Consider the following 17,004-nt stretch of genomic DNA (forward strand, 5'->3'; position numbering starts at 1 on the left):
TGCACACTGCAGGTGTGCTGAGGGAAGAGGAGAGTTTGTAATGTGGAAATAAATAGAAACTGTGGCTCAGACGTACAGAGTTTTACAGCAAGAAAAGTACTGGCTTGCACTGTAAGGTAAGACGTTCTTGTTTCATCTTTTATTCGTCGTACGCAGAGAAGGGCCTATATATTGACTCTGAAAGGTACAGTGTTGTATTTGTTGCTGTGACGCTGACACTCCTCACTTGGTCAGAGCTGAACTTTTTCTTTCTAGCAGCTGCTAGAAACTGGACGAGAAAGTTCACTCTGTGTGTGTGTGTGTGTGTGTGTGTGTGCAGACAGGACAGCAGCTATAGCTGTCAAACATGAACGACTCTGGCTTCATATACATCCTGCTCTACACGTGGAAAGCTATTAATGGAGTATGCACATGCTCAGATATGTGAAATTATAAATTCTTTTTGTCATTGCCGGAAAATTTTATTTACAACACCAGACCTAAAATTAAAGCTTAGATTTATGCTTCTTTTTTATCTCTGGAGACTTAATTCCTGTCACTTGCACAAAAAAATCAAATTGCTTTCCTGATCCTATAAACACTCCCTTTGTATTCCCTTTAAACATTTCTCTGTTTGTGTCACATGTAATTCGGGAAATCCCTGCTCTCAGTCACCTTTGAAACTGAATCAACTGTTCCTGGCCCAGATCAGATCCCGTCTGTATCCCACCGACAAACAAACAAATGAAAAGTTGAAATTATTCAGAATGTTATTGTAATTAGCCTGTTGTGTTGTAATATGATGGTAATAGCTGAACAGTGACCGGGATGCCAAATCCACAGCGGCTCTTTCATTCATGACTCCAGCAGGTAGGATGACAATGCAGACAAATTAGTCCAAGATGAGTGGCAGCTGCCGTCAGTCTGGCTAAGTTGTGTCACTGTCTTGGTTTTTTTGTAGACAGAAAGAGACAGAAAGGAGGAGACAGGCTTGAAAAGACTCCAGCCTTCCCCCTTCATTCCTCCCTGTATTGTGGGGAGAAACTCTGGCCAGAACTTGTGGGCTTTGGGTTCTTGATTAGAAAAGGAAGGAGCAACAGAGAAGAGGTAACCGCGCTTGAACCTTAAGTGTCCCAAAGAATGAAGGAAGGTTTTAATTTTCCTATTTTTGTTAGCTGCATCTCAAAAGGAAAGACCGAGGTAAAGATTTTCAGATTTCTTGGGGAGGCCTTAGCCGAGCACGTTAGCCCATTTCTCCTGGGCCTCAGTCACTTCTGCACCACATGTAAATTATACTAGCTGGCTTCTAATGTTCATACAAAATTAAATTACACAGTCACCCACAGGAATCTAGCCCCCTTTGGTCTCTGCTTCTGTGTTTTAATACAGTTAGGCACATTTTTTTCACTCAAGCCAAGTTATTGGACAGACTGTGTCAAGCAGCTAAATAGGCATAACGTGCCACAGCAGTGTACCAAAGAGTTTTAGATAAATGTATGAAATTTGTCAGGTTATGAAGTTCATTCATCAGCTAACTTATATGCAAATATGCATATAATGTTTCTATGGTGGTTTCTTAATGCATCATAACAGTACAGTATAAGTGTGAGCAAAGGTGCTACCTGCAGTTCACTTAATGGCCGCTCACTGTTAAGACCTTAAAACGTCTGCTCTGCAACCAAACAAATATTGCATGTCAGCCTTATATTAGAGATTTATATGTATGATTTTCTACATGATGTATACATTTTGTACCGCAAACATTCTGATAGGATTTCTTTACAATTTCCTATATGAGGACCAGCTGTCTCTGCAGCCACCACAGCTCCCTAACCCTAACCCAAACAGCAGGCCTTCATTTTGTTAAATAATCTCACTGATTGCACACTGAGTCAGTGTAAACTTGGTGAACTGTGGAGACTGGCATGCCCTCCTTCTCACCCAGACGATCTCAACCACTGCACAACCACATGTGGGACAAGCTCCTGGGCTGCTAACAAACCATATTTCACCCCTTCACCACATCAACCAAACCACTTCTATCTTTGGTTTCACACACTCAGAAAAAAAAGGTAATTAGTACATAATTTACAGTTACAACAAATGCAAGTGGAAGGATGATATACAGGTTTCAGAGCAGGATTTTTCCAGCTAAAATATCCTTCATTTTACAGCCCTGGGGGGAAGTTATAGGACACGGTATTGTTACATGTTTAAGCGAAAAGATTCAGAGGATTTTCCAGTCAGGTTCACACACACACACACATTAAAGCAAACTCACAGTGATGGATGTGCATACTCGAGTTTTCTGTTCCACCTCTGCTCATCCCACCCCCTCTGGAAGTTGGATGGTGGATGTTTTCCTATTTTTGTCTGTAGCCAAATGTATTTTCCAGGTTGTCTACTTAGTGAGGTCGAGGACCCAGGGATGTTTGACTTCACTGGTTCTAATCACAGTCCAACCCCCATGACAGCTGCTGCGTGTTAGGACCTCCCATTGACCTCTGACCTCACACTATCCTAAATTCATTCTATTAAAACACCATAATGAGGGGTTTACTGGACCAATTGCAGGTTTTATTTAAACCTATTAGTGGACGCAAAGAGGTGGAAGAGAGGGGGGGGGGGGGTGCACGGGAAGGAGTTTTGAGGAGATTGAAGGGGGAGTGTTTGAGACTGAAGGAAACAATTAGTCCAAAACGTCTCTGGGTGTGTTTGGCCCTCGGCCACACTCCGTTTTTTAATGTCAGGAGCATAAAAAGAGCTCAAGTGTTTCCAGATTATTTGCTGTGTTTTCTCCCTGACACATAACTGTTTTGCGAGGCAGCGGTTTTGCTTGGGATAGTTCTGTATGTTCATATGAATTAGCCGTTATGAACAGGGAGGGTTTTGGAAGCTCTTATAGTAGCAGGTCGGGAGGGATTATGTTAAGTCAGTTCCTCGTTCTGTAGATTCCCTCGGGCATTTCTGTAAAAATCTTTGATCTGAAAACTGTCAGTAGGTATCTTAGTGGTTCCCACATGAAGGTCACTTTGTGTGTACTTTTTTTGAAGTGCATTATAGTTGTTGCTTTCAGCAGGACAGTTCCTGTTTGCCTAAAGGTGAAGCTCAGGGTTGATTACTGCAGAACTCTTCCAGGTCCACAGCTGAAATGTCCATTCTTGGATATTTTACCCTGACATGACAGTTTAAATGCATATCAAGGACAACACTTCCCATGGTGTATCTTGTCCCCATCATTGTGCCAAGAGGAGTGTATGTGGGTTCCTCTTTTTTTTTTTACACTTTCAGATCTACACCCCCCCTCTTTCTTTTTTCTTTTCCTGTCATCTTCACAGCATATGTTCTAAATAAAAGTTGCGGTGCGCTCAGTTTTCCACATGTCTACTTTTTTGATCCTTGATTCTCATAAATCATCTCCCTAATTTGCCTGTGAATTAGATGGTGCGGGACATGTAGACATTTAGGACAGGGCTTAGGGGCGGTGAGAACAGAGAGCCCACCCCTTGACTTTACGGGAAATGGGAGGCTGCTCCACAATACCAAGGCTATTTAGAGGACTCGTCTGGCTGTGGGGACATTTGGCTCACAGTGCTAAGATAACTGTGCCGCATTGTTTTTATTTACAGATAATTAAAACAAGGATAAAAAGCCATTTGCACTGTTCATTTTTATGTCGCTTTTATGAGCACAAGATTGCGCACATGTGAGCGTGCAAACACACAGACACACACACATGCAAGTGCACGCAGACAGTGTGTGTGTAGCCAGAGAGCTCAGTGCACACAGACCAGTGCAGTATGAAACCTAAATCTCTTGTGTACAATTCATATATTACAGGATAATTTATAAGCTATTAAAATGATTATTGGTGAAGTGGATCAAATTCTCCAATTAGGCTTTCAATGTACTGGCCAAGACTTTCAATGTTTATGAGCAGCAGTTAGTCTGTCTGTCTCCAGCCTGTCTGTAACCTTTAATAGAAAGTCCACAGTGAAAAACACATCAGCACACCTGCTGCTAACCACATGAACGGAATGAATGTGTTGCGATCATCTCGATGAGCTTTATATTATATAATATGAAGTCATTTTCCTGCACTGATGTGAATAAATTTACTGTATGATGAAAACGGGATCGTGCATTACAATTTGATTGTATGTGCTTCTGCCATAGAACATAATGCATGTTCATATTTTGTGACATAGACCTAACGTTAGCCTGCTTATCTGCTAGCAGTGGACAGCTTCGTACCACTACACGCTGTAGTGAACCTATTTGTTGTGTTTTTGTTCGCTTTCATTCCAACAAGTATGAGAATCTGTCTAAAATAGAAATAATCCAACAACCAACCTGAATGGGGATCTGCTGAAAAGCCATGTATTCTCTGTTGTGTAACAGAAATCTGGATACTATCACTCAAATAGTTGCTCCCCAGATTTCATGTTGGTGTTTTTACATGAACTTAGCAACACTGGTTGAGTAGTGGATGAATTTCAAGTGACTGTATGACTGTTCCATGACAAAAACAATAGTGAGAGGTGAGACGGGTAAATGGTCACCACTGTTTTTCTCTCTGTAAAAGGTTCCATAGTGTTTTTATTTTATTTTTTATATTTCTAGTTTTTCTGTCATGACTTTATATTTCACTTTAGGTTGACATTCTTGATCTATAGCATGCTGTATAGCTTCCCCACCAACTGTCACACAGACATCACTTGCCTGAGGCAGGAAAAGAAGGAAGCAATTGCTAACCGTTTCCAGTGGTTATAGGTTACAGGGTATTTCCTGGTAGCCACTTCACTATTTGCAACTGTTTGCCTGTCTGTTGCAGACATGCTAAGCATCAAAGTGAAAAGTCCATCTCACATTGAAGTGTTTAGGTACTTCATACATACATGGGTAGCATGTTGTTTTGTTATATATGTCCTTTGGCAGTGTTTGGATTGTTTAACCTCTAATCAGTGGGGACTCTGTTCTGCTCCGAGGACTATCAGTATGTAGATGAAATTACATATCAGGTGAAGATGGTCTAGTCACCAGCATTTGATTCCACTCACCGCCCTCACCTTGGATTATCTTTCTGTGTTTGTGTGTGCCACTGGGTCTCTGTTCTCTCTGCTGCTTGTTTGGGTTTATTCACTTCCACCTTTTAACATTTGTAACATTTGATACACACCCCACTCTCTCTACTTCTTGTGTCTACTAATGGCTGCCCCTGGGACAACTTTGGCTACATATAACACAGACGGTAAATCTACCCAACTAAAGTATAGAGTCTCTCATTTAACAAGATTCTAGTTTATGGTGTTCTACAAAAATTAACTTTGTTTTATGGATTATATAAACAATATGTCATTGCTGGTCAAAATGACTGCTTTTTTTGTTGTCTTTGTTTGTTGTTGGAATGTATCCTCTATAATTTGACAGTGGTACGACATATTTGGATAAATTGTTTAAATACTTACACAATAGTATGAGAAGTACACATCCATGCTAGTGTTGGTATTTATGTTGCTCTGATGTTTTTTTTGTGGTCTATGCGTTGTCCATGTAACCCTTTGTTTTTGGATAAATTGGTACCGATTTAATCAGAACCAATGACCATGACCCCCCCAACAGTCCCATTTTAGCTCCACTGGTGCCTTTATAGCCTTAAAGTCAGGTAATATATTTATGATGGCAGTAAAGCGGGCTGCGGCAGTTAATCTCCTAATGACGTCTCCCCTTTTCTGCCACCAGTGAGTCTGGGTTTGGGCTACAGGGACCGGTTGCTGGAGACAGTATGGAGGGTGATCGGGTACTGTTGTGGGGTCTACATTCTGGGCGACAGGGGCAGAAACTGCTGTGGGATTTGTGGTTGAGAGGGTGCAATGGTAACTGGGCTATGCTTTTTTTTCTGTATAGTGTGAAGTGCAAAATGACATCCATGTGACACGGCATATTCCAGAGGCGTGAGATCCATTACAAGTGAGAGTGCCAGGGGGAAATTTTGCTAATGGGATACAAATGGGCCACACTTCTCAGCTCCTGTCACTTTCTATTTGCAAGGCAGTTCGTTGCTCTCTCTTTCCTGTTTTTTTTAGAGCATTCATTTGCAAAAGATACTTTGCATACACCCTTTAAATGGCTTATTTAAATAGTATTCACTTGTCAAACCATACAATCTACTTTTGCATACATGTATGGGTATAAAGTATAATGTAAGTGACTATAATGGTGTATTTCTTGTCTGTTTCGTACTAGACAGAAAAACAAATCCCTAAAACCTGCTAAGCAACTTCCACCTGGGTTTAATGAAGTATTCCTGATTCTGATTCTGATATTTTGGTTTTGTGAAAGGTCACAATCGGTGTCCACTCCTTGATTAAACTATACTTGATATCTAGTTTGTCCCACAAATTATCGCCCTAGTTTCAGTGCATGTGGTTTCATGTTTACCTGCAGCATTCAGGTCGATTAAGTCTGCAGTAGTCACAAGTGTTGGATGTTTCTGGATGGGACACTCCAGGAAAAAAGTCAGTGTTAGATGATTTAAAAAAAAAAACGCATGCGTGCAGAAATTTGGTGTATAAGAGCGTCTGCTGCTGTAAATAACTTAACATAAAGATACAGGATGATGTGCCGTTGACACTGGTACAGGCCGAGCAGAACAGTTACCGCCCTTTTCCTCTTTCTGTCTCCACTGTCCATCTTCCCTCCTCTTTCCTCCCTCTCCTGATTGCAGTTGTATTTGTGCACCTTGGGAAGATTACAAAGAAGTGCTTTGTGAGGGGATGCAGCTGCTGAAATCCGACTAGATCCAGCTGAAGAGAGAAGGGAGCAGGTGGGTCAACAACGCCACCCTGCTGTTCCCAGAATATCAGGCTGCAGAGCTGTGCCTCCCTCCCCCACACAGACGCACACACACACACACACACACACACACACACATCCTCACACTGCACCCCTACCCCAACACACACACACACACATTATACCATGTCAAAATACAAACACAGTAACACCCACAAAACAGCAATACAGCAATATGCACATGTCAAAGGACTGCCTCAGTGGAAATACTGCCCACTCAAACAAGTGTGTATAACGAGAATCATTCATACAGTGGGAGAATGTTGGCAGAAAGTTAGCTACACAAATTATTCCAACACACAAACATACTGTAGCGCTGCTTACTAAGGCCTTATGCTAACACTAAGTTGTGCCTCTGTTATAATTTTATTAATGTCAAAGACAGTCCAAGTGCTGCAGAAAGCAGAGGAAGATCCTGTCAGCTCTGTGAAGTTATGATGTTAACAGGTCAGGATGCTGCCAAAATGTTGGATTTCGGCATCACAATGGGGACATTGGTAAGATGACCCTCATCCGGCTTTGAGCAGCTCAAAAAGAGGTGGTAGGAGATGGAGAGAGGAAAGGAATGAAAGAAAGGAGAGGAAGTCATGCGGGTGTTCTTGCTGTTGTTGAGATGGATCGGATGTCACATCGCCATCCTCTCTGCAGGGGATATGATGCTTGTCCAAAGTGACACATACACGTTTGATTTATTAGAGCCATAATTCAGAAAAATCAAAAACTATGTTCCCACTTTGCTTTATCATCCCCATCTACTTTCTTTATTATATCTAGCTCCAGACAAGCTGTTTTTTCTTTCCACATTAGCATTCTCTGTGAAGCTAAAACCAAATTATGGATGGATTTTTCTATTAACTTTGCATATGTTTTCTTTCAGATGTCATGTTCCATAAATAAGCTTTTTGATACCATAAAAGACAAACGCTAATGCAATGCAGAGCTGTGGGATTTTGTGAACTTCATTAAATAAGTTACAGAAGTCTCTCTGTATCCTTAATAAGAGTTTTGACGCACATGCCCCCCCCTCCCTCCCCCACACCTTACGGTGCCCCTTCCTCCCTTGATGTGTGCAATAATTCAGCCCCATTGATAATAGGTTCTTCTGTCTCTCCCCTTGAAAATGTCATTTCATACACAGGGCTGTACTCTCAAAGAGCCCACTGTCCCACACACTTAGTATTCCTGCCATGAGACACTTGCAGACATCACTATCACTGAAAGAGTTTTCTCATGCAAAAACCTGCCATCTTCATCAAAAACCTTCACTTCCTCTGACATTTCTTCTTTCATGTCAACTTATGTCATGACTTACAAACTATATGAGGGATCGCTGATAAAGTTTTTAGCCTTAAGTGGAAGTAAATGAGATATATAGTTCTTATAGCATGCATGTGTAGTTCAACTCTTTGGGAAACCGTGCAGAAAGTCAGTCACTTTTCTCCTTTGGGTAATTTAAAATGGCCAGTCAGCTTTGTTATCGTCCTTGTGCTGCCCTTTAATACCTCCAGGAGGACGGTGGTGGCAACACTAGAGGAGGGTGCTCCTTTTTTACAGAATGATAAAGAGGTGAGCTGCTGAGTTCAAAATTGGTAGACAGAGCCTGGAAGATGATCACCATCTTATACACACCATCACCACTTAGGACAACATTCAGTTTTCCCAATCTTCAAACGACCAAGGTGTAAGCCTCCCTGGTCCCAAAACTTGCAGAGAGAAGACATTCAGAGGCACATCCGGTCTCCAGCCTAATTCTGTGGGATGCAAAGTAGGCAGCCTGCATGGAAAAGGATCACACTATTACTGAAGAAAGTCATGAAGCTTTAGTTAAACATTCTGGGAAATAAGCAGCCCTGTGGGTATCACATTGTGACAATGATGATGACTTCATGTTTTGGATCAACTTCTGGAGGTCCATGGCACCAATTCTTATAAAGAAGCAATCCACAAGCACTCATCTAATGTGCAAATGTAGGAAAGGACTAAGAAAAGGAACCCATGTTTTCTAAAATGACTAATTCTACACAAAGCTAGATATGTATGACTCACTCATGTTACTCTGCGTGTGTGTGTGTGTGCTGCCCTGACTTTTTTGCCCTTTCCAGCATGTTTTCATTTTCAGTATGGTATCGAAGTCCATTTGTCATTTCTTTCATTATTTCTGAATGACTTCAGTTCTTTTCATGGGTCAGTTGTCTTCCACTGTTCTCATAGCAGTGTCTTCATAGACGGAGGGTTTAGTGACATGATATCAGTTCCATCACAGCACTGTCACCCTCACCCTGCAGGCTCCTCGCTGCCTCTTGCACCTGCGGTGAAAAACATGGCATCCACTCTTCATGCATCGCTCCAGGTTATTATTCATTGTCTTATCTGTCACCCTGGTTCATGTGATATATAGAAGAAACAACACATTTTGGGTCATTCTGTGTTTCTTAGTTGCTCACATAACAGATTGTGTGGGAGAGCAATCGTCATTAGAAGGTGGATCTCTTAAAATGCAGACTTTCAGCCATCTGGAGCTCCATCTCGCCACATGTTTTGGAGTGTGGGAAGCTGCAAGAACGTGTCACTGGTTTATATCAAATCACTAAATATTTCATCAACTCCGTGCTCACTCGTGGGTGTGTGGAAGTTATTGTTTGAGTGGTTTTCCTATTTTTTCTTCTTCTTGTGGCCAATTACTCGCCCATCACTGTCATTTACCTTCATTTACATCAATTCATTTGTCATGTTACATTTGTTTAAGGCCTGCAATCTGTGTCCATCTCACTTTCTGAAGTGCAAAGCAAAGCAAAATGAAGCCATATGGTGTTGATATAGCACTAATCAGATGCATTAGCGTAGCGCTGCATTATATTAACCAACCCAGGGCAACTGCAGGAGATAGGCCATCTCCTCACACTCTCTGCCATATCTTCACTGGGAGAATAATGGTCTCCACATTGCCTGGTGCAGCATCACGCCTGATTGCCGCCATTCTCACATCTGCTTCCTGGAACAGCAGCGGGGAAGTCTCCAAAGAGCTCCCAGCAGTGTGTGGGGCATGTGTGCTCGCATATGAGGCGAGAGTTTGAGACGGGGGCTTGCCGGTGTGGTTTATTTTCAAAGGGTAGTGCTGAGGATGTGTTGAGAGGTTGAGGAGTTGAGAGAGCTCTCTGCACTCTGGTTTGGGTTTCACCTCCCCGAGACACAGCTGGGGGGTTTGGGTTAGGAGCCGCAACGTTTTAGTGTTTAGACAACAGCACAAACAAGGCAGAATATTATTTTACATACAGAAAATGTTTAGCGTTATACATGTTGTATTCCTGTCATAGTGGAAAATATACCCTGTTGATCTTTTTGTGACCTTGTAACCCTAAACGTGCAAAAAAAAAAACACATGCAAACAACCAAACTGTACTCCAACAGAACAGGGAAGTAAAGCATCTACACCCGTGCTAGCTAACAGTCATATTTGCACAATACATTTCCCTATTTTTCAGGAGCCATGGTAACACATGTAGCGATAGGCACCGTTCCAAGTGGGCCACTTTGCATTGAAAAATATGGAAAAATGAGGTAAACTGAACTTATTTGGTTATTCAAAGCTGTCACTCTCTCTTTTCTGACCTGCATCGCCATGTGTGTGTCTTCACCAGCTGTCACAGCAAAACTGGGAAGTTTTGAATGCAAAATAAGATGCAAAACTGGGAATTTGCATCACAGAACAGTTTTAGTACCGAGTCACCAGGAGCCATAAGCTCTGCATGTAATTTTAGATTTAAGTATTTGAAGTGGTGCATAACAAATTACAGTAATTCTCAGTGCAGTTTTGAGGAACTCAGTCATGTTCTTTTCTTATAATTGTGAGCTACATATGGATGTAAAACCCTCTCAGAACCTGCAAATCTAGTCCCAGAATATATATGATAGATGATGATAGAAAGTAAAGCTCCTTCTTGATGTAATGTCTGTAATGACCTATGACAAAGAGCTGCTTATCTAGATGAATGGCAGTGTTTTAAAAGTCTGATCCACTGAATGTGGTTGTAGTCATTACAGAACAGGATGGACAAGAAAGCTGGCCATGTAAGGTGTGTTTTAGCCCCCTTCTGTTGGATGATGGGAAAATCATGCATGGAAGATCAGCAAGAGACCAACAGCGTCAGGCGACACTAAACACAACAATCTCATGTATCGTAGACAGTCATACAGGTTGGGTTCGGATGATTTTTACAAACACTGGTTTCCCAAATTCTGCGTATTCCTCTAGGGATGGCTAGAAACCATTGACTTACTATCCTTGTCTCTTTGAGGTCTCCAGTCAGCAGTTAGTAACCCTTTAACTCTAAACCATAAACATTCAGTTTTACACTCATTTCCAATAACCTGTGGAACTTGCTGTACATGGAAGGCAGACAGACGGCATGTCTGGATTTTTTTTCATTTCTTTTTAATGGTTCTTATAGTTTCTCTACATTTGCTGCATACTGTTTCCTGCCAAACACTGTGGGTGCCATGATGCTGTTGCTGCTGTTTTTTCAATCAGACCGGTATGGACCTGGGAAACAGAGCGTGTGCCCACAGTGGAATTCAGGTGCCAAGAAAATAATTTTCCTTAAGTGCTCACAACTGTGAAAACCAAAGTTGATTCGGTGAGACTGAAAGTAATTATAGGCCATTTAAAAGGGAGAAAAATACAAAGCAGAAAGATCTTTTGTTTTTGTAAAGAGCATAATGTGGTCTGTCTGATATTTGTTTTATCTGAATGGTTGAATTTTCATTTTGGTCATTTATGTTGGCTGTGTGTGATTTCTCTGGAGGAATTGCCACCGGCTGTGGTTAACCCAAAGACTATAAATTGAAGATGTGTATTAGGACTTCATTATCAATGCTAATATACAAAAGCAATATGTGGAAGAAAATGGATTTTATTGTTTTCATTGTTATCATTTTTGAGTGATTGCCTCTGTATGGGTTAGTCTGTGGGAAAGCCGAGACTTGCCGAGTTTGTTGGCTGCACAAAAAGATGAACAAGTGTGTTATATATGTTATGGCAGAGTGGGGGGGGGTGAGAGGTGAGGCCTCGGGGGCAGGGGATGGATTCACCCAGCTTGCCACAGCGTGACAGTGCACCTGTCAGGGAGACTGGCCTGGCTAATAGCTGTGGCCTGGCGACAGAATGAACATGTGCATTAGGGAGACCCTGCAGTCCAAGTGAGTGGGGAGGGCATGCCCGAACTGTTTTAATACAAAAAAAAGTAGGAAGTAGAATTCCCCATACCACTCCTCCGCCTTGAGCTACTCACACCGCTCCTTGGGTCTTCCCCTTTACCTCATACTCCTATCAACTTCAGAGATCAGCTCTGTTTTCCTTGTTAAATCATCTGACTATAGACAGGACAGTTGAAACCTTGCTGACTCATCTCTTTTGTGAAACCCGCCTTCTTGGGACTATCTGGCGTGCTATTGGCTCCCTTAGGTCTGATAGAGTAGAGTCGATTTCCCTGGTCTCTCTCTCTCTCTTTCTTTTTCTCCTTCTCCTTCACTCTGTGTTGAATCATTCTCTGGGAAAAGCGAATCGCCTTTCCACAGAGAATACACTCTCCAGTTCTGTTGACTAAGGGTGAGGTTCTTCTCCTTACATCTTGAGGCAGGGACCACACAGCGTGTGAAAATCTGGCTCACAGACACACCTCAATTTCCCTCCACAATAAAACATACATACATGTTTTCCCACAACAAATGACTTCACTCAATAGTGTGGAGATGCAAAATCATCCCCGATGCTTATTACCTGTTTCCACAACTCTGGGAACAGGTAATTAGTGAAAATGGTCAGCAGTCTAAACATCACAAAGCAAGTAGAAGTTTTATATTCCGCAGTATCAGCCTGTTGCTTGACCGTTTTGCCAAATGGAAGGAACGTTTTCAATTATCATCAGATGTGAATGTCAACAGTGTACCTCGATTTTGCTTATCCTCATGAACACCCGTTCATTTCAGACGTACATGCTTTTTGATTTATTGTCTGTTCCTGGAAGGCTTCAAATGTCTTACATTGAGCTTCAGGCTCAGATTTGGATTTTGTAAACTCCTTTTGTGATTGCATGTGTCTGGTTTACCTAATTGCATTTGGTCTGTTCATCCAAATGCTTCATGTTTGTCAGTAATCATTTGAATTGACTGGCGTGACAGTCCTTGACAAGTAGAGCCCTCGGTTTTTGTTGCACCAATGCCTCTCCATTTTCCACATCGTTCATTTCCGTCAAAGGACCAAACCTAATTAGTGCAGCCTGCAATTATAGATGTTCAGTGTTTCAACACGAAGAAAGGAGCCGACGTTCTAAGAAAGGCCTGCAAGGACAGGTCTGTGGTGTTATTTTATGCTTTAATACAGCTAGTAACAGTAAGTACATTCAAAGAAAAGATCTAAAAAGGGTTAAAAAAAATGGGCATCTTAGTTTTTTAACTATTGTCTTTCTGCCATATTACCTGTCAGGTAATACAGGTGATAACATAAAAATCTATTACAAATATGTCACTGTTCAAATTATTACGAATACCAATATAATTAATATTGGGGAAGTGTGGTAGTGATGCATTGTTTCATATCTGCTGTCGTATTGGGATGTTGTTTATGATGCTCACAAGTTAACACCTTCCACAAAATCTGGAAAATGAGATCTTTTGTGGTGACTAATCCTCTCAAAAACCCATCAAGTGGAGTTTTTGGTCCCCAGTGCATCGTCAGCAAAGCAGTCTTTTCAACAGATCTGTCCTAAACATTGGAAGCCCGGCTGGGCATTAGGCCTGCAGTGGAGTGCCTGCTGTCTACAGCTTGTCAATGTGCTTCCAGTTATAGCCACCGCCGCCTCCTCCTCCTCCTCCATTCTCCTTTGTCTTTCTCTCCTCTCCCTCTATCTTTTCTGACCCTGTCTTTTCCCCCAGGGAAGAGTTTGAAGTGGCATTTCTTGCGCTTTGTTTCCTAAATAGGCTGGTTTTGTTGTGTCTAGTGTCAAAGCTTCAGCTGGGCCTGGATGCTAAGCTGAAACCTAATCTAATGCTGCACTCACCACACCGCAAGAGATGGTTTTTGGGTTCCCTCTTAGTGGCTGCTGGCCGCTTTATTCTGGACTTTATAGACTCCCTTGTGAGGGCAAAGGCTTCCCATAATGAGAACATGGTTTTCTGCCTTCTACTACCCACTTCACTCTAAATGTTTTTCACTCACAGGGTTCTTGTTGTCTTTACCGTCAGATTGTAAACTCATTCTTTAATTTGTTGAAACTACAGAAGATCAGATTATGGTTAGATTCAACCACTTTTCTTACCAAATGGGTCCACAGCGTGAAATGTAGTAGTTTCACAGTTACTCTTTTCTTTCAGCCTGCATATCGGCTAAGACCAAGGCCATCAGATTACATCTCATTGTTTCTTGCTAACTGTTAATTAAAACATAGGCTAAGCAGCGGAGCGCCTATAAACACTCAATATAACATACAGGTCCATTTGGAGCGAGCCTCAAGTGTCATTCGAAGATTCCAAGATGTTGTCCAGACATAGCTGACAGACAGCATGTAGTGACTCAGTCAGTACAGGATTGTAAACAAAGGGAAGCAGTGTCACTTTTCAAGATGAAGCCAGGGTAACTGTTTGATATACTGAAGGCAAATTTACTTTGACCTCACCTGAAACAGACAGTGCTGCTGTACCAGTTGCTGCTACTGTACTGCTTTCTCTGTGTACCTGTTAGGCCTCAACACACACATGCACTGTCATATACTTTCACACACACTCATGCACACAGTCACAGAGAGTACTGTGGGTCCCCTGGCCTGGCTGGGCTTGTGGGTAGCTTGTAACCCAAGTGTTTTATTAGCAACTGGTCCAACACAGCTAATTGCTTCCTGAGGGAGCCGCCTCTCTCCGCTCCGTGACTGATTAACAGCCACATTATGCGTCTCGACAATCTTGACAATCTTTTTTTTTTTTTTTTTTTTTTTTTTTTTTTTTTTTTTTTTTTTGCAGTCACAAAACTTTTTATTACACTGTGCTGCCACAAATCTGCAGTGTATATGTTCCCTCGAACCAAATTTTAATCTGATGCAGTTAAAGCATTCCGAAACTTTTTTTTTTTAACTATTATTAATGTTTATTAATGTCACTTAATGATTATTGTAAATGGTGCTTTTAATGCACTCTAACTGGCATAGTTTAATCATCAGTTTTATATCCAATTTATTAAAAAATGCCTTTTCAGTGTGAGCCATGATGTATGTGTACAGTTATTTTTGTTATTAATACGTTGCACTTTTTACACACTAATCAATTTCCTTTAACTAATGCACAACGGCATCTTTTTGTGAGTTTTATTGAAAAGAAAATTAAACCAGGTTTTAATATTATTCGACATGATTGCTTTGTCTTAAGGAGTTTTTGTGTTGCTATAAATATATATATTATTATATATTGCACTGGGTATGTTTCTCATTTTCAAACTGGGTCATTCACATTCAATCGACGTTGTTTTGTCGTGATAATCAAATTTGTCACTTATTTCTTTCACAGAGCTTTTATCTTGCTTTTCTTGAATGTAATTAGTTTCTTACTTTAAAACCACTTGCTCAGCCTATTAGTTTAAAAAGATTTTATGCTGTCCTCTCCTTTTCAATACATATAACACACATGATGTAAGCATACAATAACGAGCTGAAACCAGACATCATCTGGTTTTTGACCCTATTGCCCCCCCCCCCCCCCCCCCCCCCCCCCCCCCCCCCACACACACACACACAAAAAGAAAAAGAAAAATCCTGACTATATGATCAGTGGATGTCTGCGTGGGTGCACATCAACTCGCTGCAGAGAACTTCCCTTCATTTATTTACTTTCTTTTTTTTCCTGCACATATTTATTTAAAATGCAGCTTTTCATCCTCTCTAAAACTTTGTTCTTGAAAATCTTAATTACAAATGCTGAATCTCTGATCATGAAAAAAGCCAGTCACTGGTTTCCGGGCTCTGCTTGTTACATTCTCTTGTCTCATATGTGTCTTTGATGATTCCAATGGGAGCTCTGAGATGGGTTTCAAAAGGCTGCTCTCCCAAACAGGATATAGATGATGTGTAGGCCTGTGCTCTCTGGTGCAGGGATCAGATGGTGTTCTTCCACCCCCCACTGTTCCCTCCATCTCCGCAGGGTGGGGCCCGGATGGACGGCCTTGAGGAAGAGGAGGTCATCCTCAAGTGTGTTTCAAGGTCAAAGTGTCACATCATCACAATTTCCTGACCTTGGTTAGACCTCTGATAATAAGGATCATTTAACCATTTTATTTACTCTTGGTGTTGTTTTAATCACACCACCCATACCTCATTTGGATATTTCTTTTGCAAGGTATTTTCCCAGCTTCCACATAAATTGTACAGAAGATCATTTTACTGGTTGGTTGTTGGGTGATTTTAAATTATCACATACGGTCGAATACAAGTTTGTAAGGTCCGCAGCAGTCTGTGTGTGTCTGTGTGTGTGTGTGTATGCAAGGGATTAAAATTCCTTCCTTAATTGTTGTCACAGTTGCATATTTAGAGTAAGAGTAAATCAGGGGCCTGAAACCATATTCAGGCAAACTGTGGTTACAAATGCATATTTCTGGTTTGGACTTGGAAGAACCCCTCCTGTGCCTTTTTCTCAGAAGTCCGCAGTCAACATCAAGTATGGAAATACATTATTGACATAGATTTCTTTTGTACCAGTTCTTTTTTAACATTTTTATTCCATAAACATGTCAGATTGTGTCTGAGAGATTGTCGCAGAGTACACTCATCTGACAAATCTATCCTCTGCAGTGCACTCACATGTGTTTCAGACTATGTGCGGCTGTCATTTAATGTAGTACTGGAGTTGGCGATGATAGCGAAGGGGACGATGGTGCAAATTCAGTTGACTCAGATACATTTTTCTGCCCAGTGTGGTGTCAGCCTGAGTGGGCAAAGCATGCTCGATGTGGATGATAGGAGGCCTGCGGTTGCCGAGGGAGGAGAAGTCGTTTTCACATTAGCAGAATCACATTTTCAGATAGATGCAGCATTCCAGGACCTCTTTATTTGATTAGCTGTAATGTCATAAATGCAAGAATGTACTCTGATAAATGGCAAAAGTAGCTGATGAATTAGTTATTCCCGTCAGCAA

At 41.4% G+C, this 17,004-nt stretch overlaps 1 protein-coding gene across 1 annotated transcript in view; it reads left to right on the forward strand.

The window, feature by feature from the left end:
- Positions 1-17,004, forward strand: part of LOC114439540 (ras-related protein Rab-26-like) — a 72,166-nt gene continuing 55,162 nt past the window's right edge. The window contains exon 1 of the mRNA XM_028411560.1: positions 1-116. The gene's annotated coding sequence lies outside the window, so the exon portion shown is untranslated. The remainder of the gene's footprint in view (positions 117-17,004) is intronic.

Source organism: Parambassis ranga, chromosome 8, assembly GCF_900634625.1.
Source record: "Parambassis ranga chromosome 8, fParRan2.1, whole genome shotgun sequence".
Taxonomy (NCBI): domain Eukaryota; kingdom Metazoa; phylum Chordata; class Actinopteri; family Ambassidae; genus Parambassis; species Parambassis ranga.